This window comes from Triticum aestivum, chromosome 2A (genome assembly GCF_018294505.1).
Source record: "Triticum aestivum cultivar Chinese Spring chromosome 2A, IWGSC CS RefSeq v2.1, whole genome shotgun sequence".
Taxonomy (NCBI): domain Eukaryota; kingdom Viridiplantae; phylum Streptophyta; class Magnoliopsida; order Poales; family Poaceae; genus Triticum; species Triticum aestivum.
In genome coordinates this window covers 47,035,701-47,056,409 of record NC_057797.1, presented here as the reverse complement: position 1 = coordinate 47,056,409, position 20,709 = coordinate 47,035,701, and positions in this window count along the sequence as shown.

Sequence of the window (20,709 nt, the reverse complement as noted above, 5' to 3'; positions counted from 1 at the left end):
GAAGATGGTTATGTGTCCTAACCATAAACAAAAGAGTTGTTATTTGATTAACGGGATCACATCATTAGGAGAATGATGTGATTGACATGACCCATTCCATTAGCTTAGCACCCGATCGTTTAGTATGTTGCTATTGCTTTCTTCATGACTTATACATGTTCCTATGACTATGAGATTATGCAACTCCCGTTTGCCGGAGGAACACTTTGTGTGCTACCAAACGTCACAACGTAACTGGGTGATTATAAAGGAGCTCTACAGGTATCTCCAAAGGTACATGTTGGGTTGGCGTATTTCGAAATTAGGATTTGTCACTCCGATTGTCGGAGAGGTATCTCTGGGCCCTCTCGGTAATGCACATCACATAAGCCTTGCAAGCATTGCAACTAATGAGTTAGTTGTGAGATGATGTATTACGGAACGAGTAAAGAGACTTGCCGGTAACGAGATTGAACTAGGTATTAAGACACCGACGATCGAATCTCGGGCAAGTAACATACCGATGACAAAGGGAACAACGTATGTTGTTATGCGGTCTGACCGATAAAAGATCTTCGTAGAATATGTAGGAGCCAATATGAGCATCCAGGTTCTGCTATTGGTTATTGACCGGAGACGTGTCTCGGTCATGTCTACATTGTTCTCGAACCCGTAGGGTCCGCACGCTTACGGTTTCGATGACAATTATATTATGAGTTTATGAGTTTTGATGTGCCGAAGTTAGTTCGGAGTCCCGGATGTGATCACGGACATGACGAGGAGTCTCGAAATGGTTGAGACATAAAGATTGATATATTGGACGGCTATATTCGGACACCGGAAGTGTTCCGGGGAAGTTTCGGATAAAACCGGAGCACCGGGGGGGTTACCGGAACCCCCCGGGGGGTTAATGGGCCTCATGGGCCTAAAGTGGAGAAGAGGAGGGGCTGCCAGGGCAGGCCGCGCGCCCCCTCTCCCCCTAGTCTGAATTGGACAAGGAGGGAGGGGCGGCGCCCCCCTTTTTCCTTCTCTCCTTCCCCCTCTCCTACTTGGACAAGGAAAGGGAGGGGAGTCCTACTCCCGGTAGGAGTAGGACTCCTCCTGCGCGCCTCCTACTAGGGCCGGCCGCACCCCCCTTGGATCCTTTATATACGGAGGCAAGGGGCACCCCTAGACACACAAGTTGATCCACGTGATTATATTCTTAGCCGTGTGCGGTGCCCCCTTCCACCATAGTCCTCGATAATATTGTAGCGGTGCTTAGGCGAAGCCCTGCGACAGTAGTACATCAAGATCGTCACCACGCCGTCGTGCTGACGGAACTCTTCCCCGACACTTTGCTGGATCGGAGTCCGGGGATCATCATCGAGCTGAATGTGTGCTAGAACTCGGAGGTGCCGTAGTTTCGGTGCTTGATCGGTCGGGCCGTGAAGACGTACGACTACATCAACCAAGTTAACGCTTCCGTTGTCGATCTACAAGGGTACGTAGATCACACTCTCCCCCTCTCTATGCTATGCATCACCATGATCTTGCGTGTGCGTAGGATTTTTTTTTGAAATTACTACGTTCCCCAACACGACGCCCACAACTACTTTGTGTTCTACTCGTGCATAGTAACTACGCATAGACCTAGCTCATGATGCCACTGTTGGGGAACCTAGCAGAAATTCAAAATTTTCTACGCATCACCAAGATCAATCTATGGAGTAATCTAGCAATGAGGGGAAGGAGAGTGCATCTACATACCCTTGTAGATCGCTAAGCGGAAGCGTTCAAGTGAACGGGGTTGATGGAGTCGTACTCGTCGTGATCCAAATCACCGATGATCCTAGTGCCGAACGGACGGCACCTCCGTGTTCAACACACGTACAGCCCGGTGACGTCTCCTACGCCTTGATCCAGCAAGAGGAGAAGGAGAGGTTGGGGAAGACTCCATCCAGCAGCAGCACGACGGCGTGGTGGTGGTGGAGGAGCATGGGACTCCAGCAGGGCTTCGCCAAGCACTACGAGAGACGAGGAGGGAGAGGGGTAGGGCTGCGCCAACAGGGAGAGCAAATCACATGTGTTGGGCAGCCCTAAACCTCAAGTATATGTAGGGGGAGGGGAGGGGCTGCGCCCCCACCTAGGGTTCCCTCCCTAGGGGTGGCGGCCAACCCTAGATCCCATCTAGGGGGCGGCCAAGGGGGGAGAGAGGGGGGCGCACCACTAGGTGGGCCTTAGGCCCATCTAAGCCTAGGGTTTGCCCCCTTCCCCTCTTGGAGGCGCCTTGGGCCTTGGTGGGAGGCGCCCTAGCCCACCTAGGGGCTGATACCTTCCCACTATTGGCCCATGTAGGCCTCCGGGGCTGGTGGCCCCACCTGGTGGACCCCCGGACCCCTCCGGTGGTCCCAGTACACTACCAGTGATGCCCAGAACACTTCCGGTGGCCAAAACCATACTTCCTATATATCAATCTTTACCTCCGGACCATTCCGGAACTCCTCGTGACATCCGGGATCTCATCCGGGACTCCGAACAACATTCGGTAACCGCGTACATACTTTCCCTATAACCCTAGCATCATCGAACCTTAAGTGTGTAGACCCTACGGGTTCGGAAGTCATGCAGACATGGCCGAGACAACTCTCCGGTCAATAACCAACAGCGGGATCTGGATACCCATGTTGGCTCCCACATGCTCCACGATGATCTCATCGGATGAACCACGATGTCAAGGACTTAATCAATCCCGTATACAATTCCCTTTCTCTAGCGGTACGATACTTGCCCGAGATTCGATCATCGGTATCCCGATACCTTGTTCAATCTCGTTACCGGCAAGTCTCTTTACTCGTTCCATAACACATCATCCCGTGATCAACTCCTTGATCACATTGTGCACATTATGATGATGTCCTACCGAGTGGGCCCAGAGATACCTCTCCGTTTACACGGAGTGACAAATCCCAGTCTCGATTCGTGCCAACCCAACAGACGCTTTCGGAGATACCTGTAGTGTACCTTTATATCCACCCAGTTACGTTGTGACGTTTGGCACACCCAAAGCACTCCTACAGTATCCGGGAGTTGCACAATCTCATGGTCTAAGAAAATGATACTTGACATTAGAAAAGCTTTAGCATACGAACTACATGATCTTGTGCTAGGCTTAGGATTGGGTCTTGTCCATCACATCATTCTCCTAATGATGTGATCCCGTTATCAAGGACATCCAATGTCCATGGTCAGGAAACCGTAACCATCTATTGATCAACGAGCCAGTCAACTAGAGGCTTATTAGGAACATGGTGTTGTCTATGTATCCACACATGTATCTGAGTTTCTTATCAATACAATTCTAGCATGAATAATAAATGATTATTATGAACAAGGAAATATAATAATAACCAATTTATTATTGCCTCTAGGGCATATTTCCAACAGCTTCCATCGTAGGGCTTGAACCCACGTCCACAAGGTTAAGAGCTTTACTGCCGGCGTCGTAATGGCATCCCTCAAGGCCGCTAGCGGCGTTACTGCCGCTGGTGTCGTTTAGGTAGTCCGCGTGCTTCCTTGTATGGCTCCTGTCGTCGTCTTGTTCTCGAGGGCATGCAACACGCCATTCTCTTTGCAGAGTACGCGCTGCACCTCCAGCAGCTTGGCCTTCTCCTCACTTGCGTACACCAACAACTCTTCCTGTGTCCTGTACTCATCGGACATGACATGCATCTTTGCATTTGCAGTGGCTAACTCACCGCGTAGCCGCTCAGCCTCAGCCGTGGCAGCCTCCAACTCGGCCACCGTAGCTAAGCCTCCAACTCGGCCACCGTAGCTAAGGGGCGAAGCACCTCATTCACCTTGATACCTTCTGGCTTGACGACGTCCGTGACCTGCTCCTCCGCCCCCATGCAAGCTCACATGCCACTGCCATCAGCAACCCCGGCTCGTAGTCGACGTCGGAAGCTGCAAGGAGTGCCTTCTCTTTCTTCAACGCCTCACACTCGGACTTGAAGTGTCCTTTCTCCCCGCACTCGAAGCAGGTAATCTTCGACTTGTCAAACTTGCCGCAGGGCTTTTTCTTGTCGTCATCTCGGCCGCGGCCACCGCCACGCCCGTCGCCATCCTTGCCGCTGTTGCTAGAGCCCTCTTCTTTCTTCTTTTCTTCCCGGACCAGTGCCTCCAGCTGCGCGCATGAGACCAGCATCAACTTCTCACCGTCGTCGCCCTGGTCTTGGCGCCGCCCGGACTCGTTCTCCTCGAACGCCCGCAGCCGCCCAATGGCCTCGGCGACCGACATCTTCTTGATGTCGCCCCATTGCTCGATCGTCCCTATTATTGGCAAGAAGCAATCCGGGACCGCCGCGAACAGCCGCTTAACAGCGGCGTGCTCCTGCATGTTCTCGCCAAGCGCTCGAATTTCTCCGACGAGCGCGGTGAGCCGGCGCCCGAATGCACCGACGTCTTCACCTCCTTCCATGGTCAGGCGCTCAGAACGCCTTGTGAGGTGACTGATGCGTGCCTGCACAACACGCTCATCACCGATACGCATGGTGCGGATGGCCTCCCAAGCCTCCTTCGCCAACTCGTATTCCACGATCGACATCATCACGTTGTCGGGAATCGACTGCGAGATAGCAGCCATGGCTCCCTGGTCCTTGGCCTCATCGACGTCTTCTCCGGTGATCGCCGACCAAACGCCCATTGGCTTGAGGATGATCTTCATCTTCGCCGTCCACAACTGATAATTGCTTTCAGTTAGCTAGGGTACCGAATCGACACTCCGACGCTCCTCGTCGGCGCGGCCACGACGACCGTCCCATAGCTGGAGCCGCTGGCTCCGAGCCTCTTGCTCGGCGGCGTGTACTTTCCGCCACCACCAGTGTCGCTCTTCGTCGGTGACTGATCTCCCATTGCTACACAACACCGCCGATTCGCCTCCGGCCACAACCAGGCTCTGTATACCAAGTGTTGGATCAAAGGCGCGAGGCTACATAAGCGAGCGGTGGAGACGAACGAAGGAGAAAGGAAGACGAACACTGGTTTTTTGCGAGGCCCAACTGCTTGCCCCTTTTCTTTCTTTCTTCTCTTATTATGCGCTAAGAGAACTGAAACGTAAAATCAGTTCAGAATGGGTAAGTCGGCTGTGCCATCCCACGTCCACCCGATCGTCTTGGTGTTGCCATCACGCAAACATGCAGTCGTGCCATCCCACGATCCGCTTGCGGTGGCCTAGCTATCTAACAGAAAGTCCAAGTATACTACGCCAAGTCGTGAACAAACTCACGCTGCATGGCCCTATTATTCAGCTAGGAATCAACTACTTAGCGCGTATCTACACGTTGCAGTCACGTGCACGTACGAGCTAACCTTCTCAACTAATGCATGAAGCTAATGACTAATGCAATATCTGAACCTGCCTTTGTAACAAGATTTGCACCAACATCGACCGCCAGCACGAGCACACGGCCAGCCAGTGCTAAGCTTGCTAGCACCAACGAGCACGTACGCACAGCTTGGCGACCAGCCAGCGCGAGCACGTACGCATGGCTTGGCGACCGGCCAGCGCGAGCATGCGGCTCGGCGACCAGCGCGTACTCGCGGTGCGCGGCTCGACGGCCCACCGGCACTTCTGCACGCGATCGCAACAACGGCCAGCCCGCCATCCCACGCTCCCGCACGCGACGGCGACCGGCCAGCGCGCGGCTCCACGACTGCGTGAGCACCCACGCGACGGCCCGCCCACTCTTCTGCACGCGGCAGCTGTGGCGGCGAGCTCGCATGCCGGCCCGCACGCGACCGCAACGGCGGCCAGCCCACCCTCTCGCACGCAAACGGCGACCAGCTCGCCCTCCCACACGCGGTCGCAAAGGCGGCCAGCACGCACGCTCACAACCGGCCAGCATACGGCGGCAGCAGCTGCGGACGGCTGCGGCGAGGACGTAGCGGCTGGCACGCACGGCGGCCAGCGCGTGCAACGGCGCGCACACGGCAGCCAGCACGCGGAGAACGGGGTGCATCAGTGGAGAGAGAGAGAGAGAGAGAGAGAGACGGGTCGAGTGGCTGCATGTGGGGTCGAGTGGAGGTGCCCGGGCGTAACCGGGCAGCTTCATATTGCCCTCAGATTTTAGACGGATTTCATATACGCCGGTCCATCCAGATTGTTGGCAATAAGCCATGCCCGTGCCTGTGCGGTGATGACCGGCGTCGACGCGACGGTTCTGGTCCATGGTGGGCACGGGGTGTGTGCCGACGTGAGTCCATGCTCGCGTTCCTGGCGTGAAGGAGCTGCATGCACAGGGGCTGTTGCGATCTGTTGGAGCTAGCTGCATGGTGTGCGCATGAGTCGTGTGGGGTTAGTTAGTGCATGGGTCAGATCGGCTGGATAAGGTTGTTAGCTAGTGCGTGTGTGTGTGCCGGCCAAGTTAATTGAGTTAGTGGCCGGGTGTGATGGTGCATGCATGGGTTAGTGGCCGGTGTGGTGGCTGGGTCGTGTGAGTGCGTGGGCTGGTGTGTGTAGCTTGGCTATAAAAGCTCATCCCATGCATTGATGTAAAGTACGCCGGTCTGTTGCCGCGCCACGGTAACGGTATATGCCGAGCCGAGGGGGAGGGGCCTATGAAAGATGTAGTCTCGGTCGGGATCGTGGTATGCGCCCAGTCGATGTGAGTGTTCTTCCGAGGTTGTGCTGCGTGTGTGCGTGTGTAGCTCTATGTATGTGTGTTTGAGTAGTTGAGTTGAATAGAAGCCAACATACATGCCGTTCGACGGCCGGAGCGTTCGTCGCTAGAAAATTCTGTTCATCTTCTTCTACCTTCGTCCGGCGTTCATCGCCAAAAGGCGGTTCGGCGTATGTCGCCGGTGGGTTTGTCCCAACACGGATGTTTAGGGAGAAAGTGAGGATTCGGTTGGATCATATTTTTTTTACTGGACCAAACGGATGTTTTGGGTGTTTGAGAAAGATATAAAGGGTCCGGCTGTGGATGCTCTTAGTTGTTTTGTATTGAAAGTGACCGATGCTTCAATGGTTTAATATATGGAAACCAAACCGATGGCCATGAACCAAACTAATCGTCTTGCTAGGTTTCTTGACAAGTTGCCTAATTTATCAACGAAAAACTGTTTCTTTCATTTGTGTTGGGCTGAAATTTATCATTTTTTTCGCAATAATCCTACACCTACGTAACCAACCTACCTGAAGTTACTTAACCCTCCTAATCTAATCCTCTCGCCCCCCCCTGATTTTCGCGGGTGGGGGCCGGGCAAATCTCTCTTCCAATTAAATCTTGACAAGTCAGCTTTTACGTAGGTTTACGTAGAAACTCTACGTAGATGTAGCAAAGCCCTTTTTTTCGTGGTTCCCTGAATGGGCCTGCACCGTGCCTTCCTTTTATATATCGGTTGGGGAGCAGCCTGCATCGATCAACAACGATTCATTCGTCTATCCTTGGTTGCAAAAGTTTCATCAGCCCTATGCTCAAAAAAAAAAAGTTTCATCAGCCCTTCCACAATCGTTCATCCATCAAATAGTCCCACCTCACTTTATTACATTGATGAATCAGACCAGTTTATATACATCTTGCAACCTTGGAAATCAAACAAGCAGAGGGCAAAAGGAGGGATTGGTGGGCGGCGGAGGGAGGCCTGTGATGCAGCGAGGCGGATGCGCTGCTCATATGAGCACGCATCAAATTTAGCCTCATCAAGTTGGTAGCTCTCGGCGAGTATGTTAACCTGAAACGGTGTAAAAAAAAAGGTTTACATGAGACGAACCCTTAATTGCATTATTGCAATTCTTTCTTAAGTACTGGTTTATTCTTAATTTTTTATTTTAATTAACTTTCAAACAATGATTTGGCTTTTTTGTCTCATCATTTTGTGTTGTTTGATTTTCTTGGTTCGGCTTGCTTCTAATCGATCCATTAATAAACATCACCAGCTACAACGCTATCTCATATGTGAGACCAATTAATTTTAATTTGTTCATTTGTTGGAGACATACTTTAAGGCTAGAGGGACCTCAAACTTGGCGACAACGACTCTGATGCTTGCAGTGTATGGAGGCTGCCTTTATAAGACCAAAAATGACTATGGTGGGTGCTTATATGACTAAAGTCTTTGTGAATAATTAATAAAATAGCTGCATGTATCGCCTAGATGCAGAGACCGGGATAATCCTTTTTTTCTTAAAAAAACGGTGGATGCTTATATGAAATTAGGCCATGTTAACATCGTAGCCCTAATAGCCTCAATTGCCTTTTAAAAGTTCTTATATCAATTTAGCATATAATTCGAAGCTTTTTTTTCCTTATCTCTACCACATCTCCATAGCCCGATTCTTGAGTTTTGAACAACGTGTTCATTTAGTAGGAGGATGCGGCCATGCGGGGATAATAGTTTTTCACTCGATGCGACGCATGGGCATATTTGCTAGTACAACCAAAACGTAAAATAGGGAGAAGAGAATACAAGTTCTCGGAAACAAACATAATGGCAATCCAATGACGGAGAAGTTACATACCAAGGAGTAAATGACTACATGACCAGCACGCTAACTAAAGACCAAGAAAATGGAACAATGACACACGCGATACATTGCCAATACGAAGAATCCGCCGCAGCGACACATGCAACAGCAGCACTTCGCATTTGCAAACGACAGAACAGGAGGAAACTAGACTACTAGATGAAGACCCAACTTCGCACGTCGCACACAACTGGAATCCAGGATGCCCACCCGGGACCTAGATAAGCTAGGCACTTACTCCACTTCCTCCTCCAACTGAGCCTCCTCCACCTCCTCCTCCGACTGAGCCTCCACCGCCTGAGCCTCCGCCGCCGCCCTGCGCGCTGCCTCCAGCTCCGTCTTGCGGGGCGTGGCTAGCAAGATGAGCCGTGATAAACTCCTGAAGATAAAAACCCTGAAAGCTTGCAGTGTGGGCATGTCCACCGGAGCCTGCCAAAGTTGTCCTTGTCCATACTGAGCTCACACTATCTCGGTCTTGCAAACAAGTTTTGGTAGCCTTAGTTGGTGAACGGGTGTGGGTTTTATAGACAAGCCGGAGTCCCACGCGCCCCATGCAAATATCATGTAGGAACTGAATTAATCGGTGCCTCGACTGGACTTGTTCAAAGTTTAGTAGACATCCCATGTGCATGCAAGTGCTACGTTTTTTCGAAACGGGGGGTCTCTCCGGCCTCTGCATCAGACTGATGCATACGACCCTCTTATTAACCAAAAAGGGCTAGAAACACAAACTAGCCAAGAACAGATGCAACAACCGGCTGGCTAATAGAAAGATAGGTGAACTAATTGCCTATCCTATTGCATGACCGTCATCCACACCGGTTGAAGATATCCCGAGCTACCATCTTCCAGCGGATAGATCCAGTAACTAAATGCTCCCTGGCCCCCATCGGAGTGAGTAGCGACCACGAATGGATCAGTGCCGTGGCTCGGAAGATAACCTGCAAAAAATGAAACCGTGATGTTCTGTTAAAAACCAAATCATTTCTGCAGTTCCAGATAGTCCACATTAAAGCGCAAACTCTAACCCGAATGTGTCTCGCTAAGTCTGGCTCAATCCCATTAAGCCATGTTCCAAATAACGCGTTGACAGAATTTGGTGGAGTAATATTAAAAGCAATGTGGACCGTCCGCCAAAGGACCTTGACCAACGGGCAGTCAAGAAAGATGTGTTTGATCGTCTCATCCTGATCACAGAAACTACACCTAGTAGGTCCTGTCCAATTACGCTTTATCAAATTATCCTTGGTTAAAATCACTTGTTTATGGACAAACCACATAAACACTCTTATTTTCAAAGGAACTTCGATGCAAGTGCTACGTACAAAACGGTTTCTTGGTCAGGCCACTTTTCTCTCGGTACCTCATGCATGAGTAGAGTGGACACCCCATTTGCATGCAAGTGCTACGTACAAAACGGTTTCTTGGTGAGGCGACTTTTCTCTCAGTACCTCATGCATGAGTACAGCGAAAACAGAAAGTGTGAGTTTTAGTTTTGTCTCGGTGCATAGTACGTACCTCGTGCATGAGTACAACGAAAACTTAAATTGTGAATTCCCTCTCGCTGTCATGTATGCACAACTAAAACAGAAAGACTCAAGCTCAAACATAAAACGATAGACTCGGTTCACAATATACCATCTACTACCTCAATTCCAAAATATAAGATGTTTTGATAGGCTAAAATGTACATCCATAAATATCACACTGGCTAATTGTCGCAGCAACAGTGCATGATCCATTTTTGCATTTGCCAAGCCTAAATCGACCCCCTTCTGTACCACAAATAGGCCGGACATGTATGTCACCGTGCTCAAAAGACGACATAGGCAGAATAATTAGTTCTTTTTTACTCCCGGGTGTACCCTACACCCAGGTGTGAACACTAAATCGAGAAAAATAGTATGAAGCAAAATTTTGCAACATCAAAGATGGTCAAATGTTTTAGGTTTTTGCAAAATTTTATCCACAAATAACATTCAAGGGGCCCTCAACCAAAAAAATCACTGCTCAAAAGGGTGTACAAAACTTTGAGCAATCATTTTGTTTTTTTTTGGTTGAGAGCTCCTCACATGTTAGTTGTGTACGGAATTTTGCACCTAAAACATTTGATCATGTCTGATGTCACAAAATTTTGGAATTTTTGAATCTTGATTGATGTTAGTTTTTTGATTTGTTGTTCCCCTGGATTTAGCCACACTTTTACTCTCTTCAAAGTAGCGTATTTTCTACCATCATAGTTGGTTAGTTGCACATAGTTTTATGCAAGTCGGCGGTTATGCAAAGCTAGCGATGCCGAGAGACTACAAGCTGCACCGCCTTTTGTATAGCAGAGGAGTATCGGCACATCCCCTTTACCATGGTAATAATATTTTTTTTGAAAAGGAGTATAGCCCCCAGCCTTTGCATCAGAGTGATGCATGCAGCCAATTTATTAAATCGAAGTACGAAAACAAGATCTCAGGTCCAGTACTGACTTGGTAATATGGTAGGAAGTTCCTTGCATACGATATGCATAACCCCTCCTGTCTCCATAAAATGTTCCATCTATCAGGCATATACTAGTACAGAAACACGGGCATTAGAGGTGATCCTTTTGTTTTTGACATGTTGCCTCATGGCATTTTATTGAGAAGTCAACAGGATTACATCATTCAGTACATCAGGCAACGAGATTTGGGAGGGTCACCATTCCAACTAAGATCATGGTTCTCAAAAGAAAATTTAGCTAAATGATGCGCCACTTGATTCACTTCTCTTGGGACATGTTAGAAAGAAACTCCATCAATCATCTGAGCTTGGGTAAAGCAATCTGAGAGGATCACTGCATAAGGACCAATCACCTCCATCTCTCCTCTACATAATTTGGGGATCTCCGGAGAGTCTGATTCAGTGGTAACATTCGAACAACCCAGGTACTCAAGAAGGTCAATACCTTTCCGAGGCGCAAGAGCTTCCGTAATAGCCGCATCAAGGACATGAGACAAAGGGCTTGCCACACCAACAATTGCTTCTCCAATGCTATTTCGAAGGACAACTCCCACAGCTCCAGTTCCATTATCATGAAAAGCAACGTCTGTGTTTAGTTTATAGCTCACAGGCTTCGGTTTGGACCATTGTATTTCATGTAGGGTAACATAGCAGATTTTTTTTTTCAAATTTACACGCCCAAGACCACTTGAAGATGCATTCAAGGTTTGATCTGATCATCACCAACTCGTAGTAACAGAGGAAGGAGAGTCGGTGAAGATCGTCGGTGCAGATCCCCGTAGCTAGGATTTTACAATCTCCCAACCGCGAAGATGTTCTCCCTCAAACAGAACTCCGGGCAGCCCCACGGACAGGACCTTGGACACCCCTCAGACAGTTCCTCGAAAAAAAGATCAAATCTATGACCTCTCTATCGGGTTGCACACATCTGGTGTCACCTATCCGGCAGGGCTTCGTCATCCAGAACTAATTCCTACCGGAGACTAGACAGCCTTGCAGCAGTACTAAACTATTTCATGGAGGGAGAAAAAAGAGGCAGATCATTACATGTCTTTGTGGTGAGAAACTTGAGAGTTGAGTGAGTTTGAGAGCTCCTCTCCTCCTTCTTTTATTGTGTGGGTAGGGGTGGAGGGTGGGCTAAAGCAACCCAACAAAGGTGGAAAAGCCCCAAGCTTAGCATCAGATTGTATCACTTAGTTTATTTGCTACAACTTTCTTCATGTCAAGTATCCATTCCTCAGACTATGAGATCATGCCACTCCCGGATACCAGAGGAATACTTTATGTGCTATTAAACGTCACTTCGTAATTGGGTGATTATAAAGGTGCTCTACAGGTATCTCCGAAGGTGTTTTTGAGTTCCATGGATCGAGACTGGGATTTGTCGCTCCATGTGACGAAGAGATATCTCGGGGCCCTCTCGGTAATACAATTCACAAGAAGCTTCATGTGACTAATGAGTTTAGTCACAGGATCTTGTATTACGGAACAAGTAAAGAGACTTGCCGGTAACGAGATTGAACTAGGTACAAAGATACCGACGATCGAATCCCGGGCAAGTAACATATTGCCGAACAAAGGGAATTGCATACGTGATTAACTGAATCCTTGACATCGTGGTTCAACCCATAAAGATCTTCATTTAATATGTGGGAATCAATATGGGCATCTAGGTCCCGCTATTGATTATTGACCAGAGAGGTGTCTCGGTCATGTCTACATGTTCTCGAACCCGTAGGGTCGTACGCTTAACATTCGATGACGCTAGGGTAGTATTGAGATGTCAACAGTGGAAAGTCAAAAGGTTGTTCGGAGTCCCAAATGGGTTCCGGTATATCATGAGGAGCTTTGAAATGGTCCGGAGGTAAATATTTATATATGGGAAATTATTTTTAGGGTACCAAAAAAGTTCAAGGGTATGCCGCCATCGTACCAAGATAACCGAAGGGTTCCAGGGGACCACCAATGGGTCCCACCACTCCCGGAGGCGAGCATGGGCTGAGGGGAGGCGCCCTGGCCTAGTTGGGCCAGGGGCACCAGCCCCCCTTGAGCCCATGTAGTAGGAGGAAAACCCTAAGTGGGGAGGGGCCCCCACCTTAGTTGGGGGGCACTCCTCCCCTAGGTCGCTGCTCGCCCCCTCCCTTGGAGGAGGAGCTAGGGTCGGCACCCCCTCCCTCACCCATATAAATAGTGGGGAGGCACAATTCAATAGCGTTCCCATGAACTACATGTTTTCCTGCGCAGCTGCGCTGGTATGTTTGTATTTAGTGTATGCCCTGCACAAACGTATTCACCGTTCTCATTTTCTATTTGAGACTCTAAAATCCATTCATGGCAGTCCCAAAAGAAAAATCTAGCACCATATGTACTCATGTTGTGTGCTAACTATTTAATCATGATTCTCTATTTACTTACATCTCAGGTAAACTACGTCCTCAACAAGGTATTGTCACTCAATATGGTGATTACATTTCTGGGTGCTGTCATACTCGACAATACACTAGTAGAAAAAGGGTCAAACGTGAAGCACATTAGTGCCGGTTTGAATTTGAGCCGGCACTAATGTGTCCATTAGTGCCGGTTCCAACGGCTAGTCGGGCCGCTCTCGATTCGTGGCGAACCTTTAGCACCGGTTCGTGCCACGAACCGGTACTAATGAGAGTGGTGGCAGGATGTTGTCAGTCTGGGGCCCCTCCAGCACCTTTAGTACCGGTTCGTGTCACGAACCGGTACTAAAGGTCGTCCTACATAAACCCTTCATCCACCCGCCGAGCTCGCTCTGTTCTTCCCCTTTCCCCTCCCTCTCTGTTCTTCCCCTCTTCCTCTCGAGCTCATCACACATTTTGCCCAAAATTTGTCAAGATTTGAAGGCCCCCATCGATTCAAATGATCACAAAGGTTAGCAACTTTGTCCTTTCATCTCTCATTGCTAGATTAGCTCTTGCAATGCTTTATATAGTGTTTAATATGTGAGTTTAGTAATTTGGGAGGAATTATATGTGCTAGTATTTGATTTATATGCAATTTGAGGTCAAAAATAACACTTAGTTTGCATATGTAGGTGTGGTTTACTTAGTGCCTTCAAAATCTCCGCCGTAACCACCGTCGATCGCCCGCACCGTCCCGTCGCCGGCAGCACCTTGTGGTGAGCCTCTTGTTCATGAAATTTTATATAAAAATTGATGTTTGTGTGATTTGGATATATAGTTACTCGTATAATTATCTTACCCGTACGTTGTTTGTTATACATAGTGCCATGGTTTTGATATCCGTCCCCGTCGGACCTCGTCCTTGTTATGATTCGGATGTGGTATATATATTCTTTTTTAAAACTAGTTGCATTTCGTGTTTATGACAAATTATGCCCATCAAGTTGACATAGATATTTTTTCTAGGAGGTATGTGAACCGGAAATTCCAACCGACCCTATTGTCGAGAAGTTAAATTTAGTTGAAAGAGAAAATGAGTACTTGAAAGAAAAATTGAAAAGAATTGAGGGGGAGAAGATGGAATTGGAGTTGCATGTTGCCGATGTCGTCGATGATCACAAGATCAAGATGGAGAAAATGCGCTTGAAGATTATAAAGATTAGAAAATATGCCATCGATAGTGAGGCTTGGTATCATTATGCTGTTGGATCAATTGTTACCTTAGTTGCGATCTTGATCGCATTTGTTGTTGCATTTAAATGCTTTAGCTAGAGAGTTATTTGTTTGTTGCATTTAAGTGTTGTATGAACTTTATGTATGAACTTGTATTAAGTTGGTGTTTTTGGTGCTGTGTATTGAAGATGAGCCGACAATGGATGTACGATGACCGGTGCTCTCCCGAGTTCATTAATGGCGTGCAAACTTTTCTGCTTGCGGCTGAGGCAAACAAGCGGGCGGATGGTTTTATGCCTTGTCCATGTGCTGTCTGTAAGAATGGTCAAAATTACTCTAAGTCAAGAATCATTCACGTCCACTTGTTTAAGTCCGGTTTCGTGCCCCACTATAATGTTTGGACCAAGCACGGAGAAAGAGGGGTTATGATGGAAGACAATGAAGAAGAAGAGGACGACGACAGCTATCCTGGCCATGGGTTCCCTGAATACGATGATACAACAATGGGGGAAGAAGCTGAGCCGGTAATGCGGGAAGAAGCTGAGCCGGCAATGCGGGAAGAAGCTGAAGAAGAGGCATCAGATGAGCCCGTTGATGATCTAGGTCGGGCCATTGCCGATGCAAAGAGAAACTGCGCAAGTGATTTGGAGAAGAAGAAGTTGCAGCGCATGTTAGAGGATCACAAAAAAATGTTGTACCCGAATTGTGTAGGTGACAAGAAAAAGCTGGGCACCACACTGGAATTGTTGCAATGGAAGGCAGAGAACGGTGTATCTGACAAGGGATTTGGAAAGTTGCTGGTAATGATAAAGGATATGCATCCAAAGGACAACGAATTTCCCGAGAGTACGTACGAAGCAAAGAAGGCTGTCTGCCCTCTAGGGTTAGAGGTGCAGAAGATACATGCATGCCCTAGTGATTGCATCCTCTACCGCGGTGAGTACGAGGATTTGAATGCTTGCCCGGTATGCGGTGCATTGCGCTATAAGATCAGCCGCGATGACCCTGGTGATGTCAAGGGCGAGCGTCCCAGGTAGAAGATTCCTGCCAAGGTGATGTGGTATGCTCCTATAATACCACGGTTGAAACATTTGTTCCAAAACAAAGAGCATGCCAAGGCGATGCGATGGCACAGAGAAGACCGTAAGAAAGACGGAAAGTTGAGAGTACCCGCTGACGGGTCGCAGTGGAGAAAAATCGAAAGAAAGTACGGGAAGGAGTTTGCAGATGACGCAAGGAGCGTATGGTTTGGTCTAAGCGCAGATGGCATTAATCCTTTTGGGGAGCAGAGCAGCAACCATAGCACCTGGCCTGTGACTCTATGTTTGTATAACCTTCCTCCTTGGTTGTGCATGAAGCGGAAGTTCATTATGATGCCAGTGCTCATCCAAGGCCCTAAGCAACCCGGCAACGACATTGATGTGTACCTAAGGCCATTAGTTGAAGAACTCTTACAACTGTGGAATGGAACAGGTATACGTGCGTGGGATGAGCACATGGGGGAAAAATTTAACCTAAAGGTGTTGCTGTTCGTGACCATCAATGATTGGCCCGCTCTCAGTAACCTTTCAGGACAGACAAACAAGGGATACCGCGCATGCACGCACTGTTTGGACGATACCGACAGTATATATTTGGCTAATTGTAAGAAGAATGTGTACCTGGGACATCGTCGATTCTTCCGAGCAGGCATCCCGTAAGAAAGAAAGGCAAGCATTTCAAAGGTGAGGCGGATCACTGGACGAAGCCTCGCCACCATATTGGTGCTGATGTACATGATATGGTCAAGGATTTAAAGGTGGTCTTTGAAAAGGGTCCTGGTGGACAACCTGTTCCGAATGACGCTGACGGACGCGCACCCATGTGGAAGAAGAAATCTATATTTTGGGACCTGCCCTATTGGAAAGACCTAGAGGTGCGCTCCGCAATCGACGTGATGCACGTGACAAAGAATCTTTGTGTGACCCTGCTTGGCTTCTTGGGCGTGTATGGGAAGACAAAAGATACACCTGAGGCATGGGAGGACCAGCAACGTATGCACGAAAAAGACGGCATACATCAGGGTCATGCAAGCTACGCTCTTATCAAAGAAGAGAAGGAAATCTTCTTTGAATGCCTGCTCAGTATTAAGGTACCATCTGGCTTCTCGTCGAATATAAAGGGAATAATAAACATGGCAGAGAAAAAGTTTCAGAACCTAAAGTCTCATGACTGCCACGTGATTATGACGCAACTGCTTCCGGTTGCATTGAGGGGGCTTCTACCAGAAAACGTTCGATTAGCCATTGTGAAGCTATGTGCATTTCTCAATGCAATCTCTCGGAAGGTAATCGATCCAGAAATCATACCAAGGTTAGAGAATGATTTGGTGCAATGTCTTGTCAGTTTCGAGTTGGTGTTCCCACCATCCTTCTTCAACATCATGACGCACGTCCTACTTCACCTATGCGAAGAGATTAACGTTTTGGGTCCTGTATTTCTACACAATATGTTCCCGTTTGAGAGGTTCATGGGAGTCTTAAAGAAATATGTTCATAACCGTGCTAGGCCAGAAGGAAGCATCTCCAAGGGCCATGAAAATGAGGAGGTCATTGAGTTTTGTATTGACTTTATTCCTGACCTTAAGCCGATTGGTGTTCCTGAATCGCGCATAAGGGCAGACTGGATGGAAAAGGCACGCTAGGAGGGGAACAAATAATATGTATGGACGGACATTCTCTCATTGAAGCATACTACACAGTTCTACAGAATTCCGCCTTGGTGGCTCCGTATATGGATGAACACAAGAATTTGCTACGCTCCAAACACCCGGAGCGGTCTGATGACTGGATTACACGTGAACAAACCAGGAGTTTCGCCGGCTGGTTGCAGACACATACCATGCATGACACCTCTATTGAAGATGATCTGTACTTGCTGTCCCAGTTACCATCTTCGAATATAATGACTTTCAAAGGGTACGAGATAAATGGTAATACATTTTACACGATCGCCCAAGATAAGAAGAGCACCAACCAAAACAGTGGTGTCCGCTTTGATGCAGAAACCAAGACGGGAAAGGAAACATATTATGGTTATATACAGGACATATGGGAACTTGACTATCGACGTGGTTTGAAGGTCCCTTTGTTTCGGTGCAAATGGGTCAATATGACACGAGGCGGGGTAACGGAAGACCCGCAGTACGGAATGACAACAGTGGATCTCAACAATCTTGCGTATGCAGACGAACCATTCGTCCTAGCCAATGATGTGGCACAGGTTTTCTATGTGAAGGACATGTCTACCAAGCCAAGAAAAAGAAAAGATAAGGAAGCGAATGCATCGTACGATGAGCCAAAGCGGCACATAGTTCTTTCTAGGATGATAAACATCGTGGGAGTGGATGACAAGACAGACATGTCAGAAGATTATGAAAAGTTTGATGAAATTGCTCCATTCACAGTGAATATTGACCCGAGCATCCCGCTAAATGATGAAGATTTTCCATGGTTACGGTGTTGGGGAACGTAGCAGAAATTCAAAATTTTCTACGCATCACCAAGATCAATCTATGGAGTAATCTAGCAACGAGGGGAAGGAGAGTGCATCTAGATACCCTTGTAGATCGCTAAGCGGAAGCGTTCAAGTGAACGGGGTTGATGGAGTCGTACTCATCGTGATCCAAATCACCGATGATCCTAGTGTCGAACGGACGGCACCTCCGTGTTCAACACACGTACAGCCCGGTGACGTCTCCTACGCCTTGATCCAGCAAGGGGAGAAGGAGAGGTTGGGGAAGACTCCATCCAGCAGCAGCACGACGGCGTGGTGGTGGTGGAGGAGCGTGGTACTCCAGCAGGGCTTCGCCAAGCACCGCAAGAGACGAGGAGGGAGAGGGGTAGGGCTGCGCCAAGAAGGAGAGGAACTCATCCGTTGGCAGCCCCAAGTCCACAAGTATATATAGGGGAGAGGGAGGGGTGCTCCCCACCTAGGGTTCCACCCTAGGGGCGGCGGCCAGCCCCAATCCCATCTAGGGTGGCGGCCAAGTGGAGGGGGAGAGGGAGGCGCACCAGGCATGGGCCTTAAGGCCCATCTGCCCTTAGGGTTTGCCCCCTCTTCCCCTTAGGCGCATGGGCCTTGGTGGGGAGGTGCCCCAGCCCACTTAGGGGCTGGTCCCTTCCCACTATTGGCCCATCTAGGCCTCCGGGGCTGGTGGCCCCACCTGGTGGACCCCCGGACCCCTCCGGTGGTCCCGGTACACTACAGGTGATGCCCGGAACACTTCCGGTGGCCAAAACCATACTTCCTATATATTAATCTTTACCTTCGGACCATTCCGGAACTCCTCTGACGTCCGGGATCTCATCCGGGACTCCGAACAACATTCGGTAACCACGTATATCTATTCCCTATAACCCTAGCATCATCGAACCTTAAGTGTGTAGACCCTACGGGTTCAGGAGTCATGCAGACATGGCCGAGAAAACTCTCCGGCCAATAACCAACAGTGGGATCTGGATACCCATGTTGGCTCCCACATGTTCCACGATGATCTCATCGGATGAACCACGATGTCGAGGATTCAATCAATCCCGTATACAATTCCCTTTGTCTAGTGGTACGATACTTGCCCGAGATTCGATCGTCGGTATCCCGATACCTTGTTCAATCTCGTTACCGACAAGTCTCTTTACTCATTCCGTAACACATCATCCCGTGATCAACTCCTTGGTCACATTGTGCACATTATGATGATGTCCTACCGAGTGGGCCCAGAGATACCTCTCTGTTTACACGGAGTGACAAATCCCAGTCTCGATTCGTGCCAACCCAACAGACACTTTCGGAGATACCTGTAGTGTACCTTTATAGCCACCCAGTTATGTTGTGACGTTTGGCACACCCAAAGTATTCCTACAGTATCCGGGAGTTGCACAATCTCATGGTCTAAGGAAATGATACTTGACATTAGAAAAGCTTTAGCATACGAACTACACGATCTTTGTGCTAGGCTTAGGATTGAATCTTGTCCATCACATCATTCTCCTAATGATGTGATCCCGTTATCAACGACATCCAATGTCCATGGTCAGGAAACCGTAACCATCTATTGATCAATGAGCCAGTCAACTAGAGGCTTACTAGGGACATGGTGTTGTCTATGTATCCACACACGTATCTGAGTTTCCTATCAATACAATTCTAGCATGGATAATAAACGATTATCATGAACAAGGAAATATAATAATAACCAATTTATTATTGCCTCTAGGGCATATTTCCAACATACAGCGCAAAGGGACACACGCGAAGAAAAAGTTTCACACCCAAAGATCTGGGATGTGATCGGCTTCACTATCATCACTTTCTTCTGTGTTTCACACCCAGGAGGGAATCTCTGTAATAGTTAGGGTAGTTATGTGTTTTGGCATTTGAAACGCGAAGAAATTTTATGTGCAAATAAATTCTTTCATGCCTTTACTGATTTTTAAAGTTAAGTTATTCACAAACTAGTGATTCACACTAATTTCAAATAATTCAAAATTTAAACTATTCAAATTTGAAAACTACGAGCACTAACAGAAAGTTTGTAATTTTTTATACCTAAAGCAAAAATATTCACAAAGAAACTCTAAATACACAAAAAAACAACTCAAAAATAAATAAAGCAAAAAAATAAAAAATAAAGCCCGCCTACTGGGCCAGAGCGGCCTGCATACGACTAGAAACCCAACCTGTTGTTGGGCCAGGATGCAGGCCCGCAAAGGCCCAGTAGGCCCACAGGGCAGCACAGAACATGTAGGCCAGTAGGCCTGCTTTGGAGAGGAGCTCGAGAGAGCTACCGCACGGGGGGGTTATAAACCAGTGCGGACGCCCCTCGGCTAGCGAGGTGGGACTAAACTTGCCGCACCGCACCTGCGCCAGCGCACCCCCTTTAGTACCGGGTCGTGGCACCAACCGGTACTAAAGAGGGGCCTTTAGTACCGGTTGGAGCCACCAACCGGTACTAAAGGGGGTGCGCTTCCGGCCGCTTGGCCTGGCCAAAACAGGCCTTTAGTACCGGTTGGTGGCTCCAACCGGTACTAAAGGTCCATATAAGAAAACACTTCAAAAATTTCAGTTTTTCATCTGCTTCTTCTCATCTGCCCC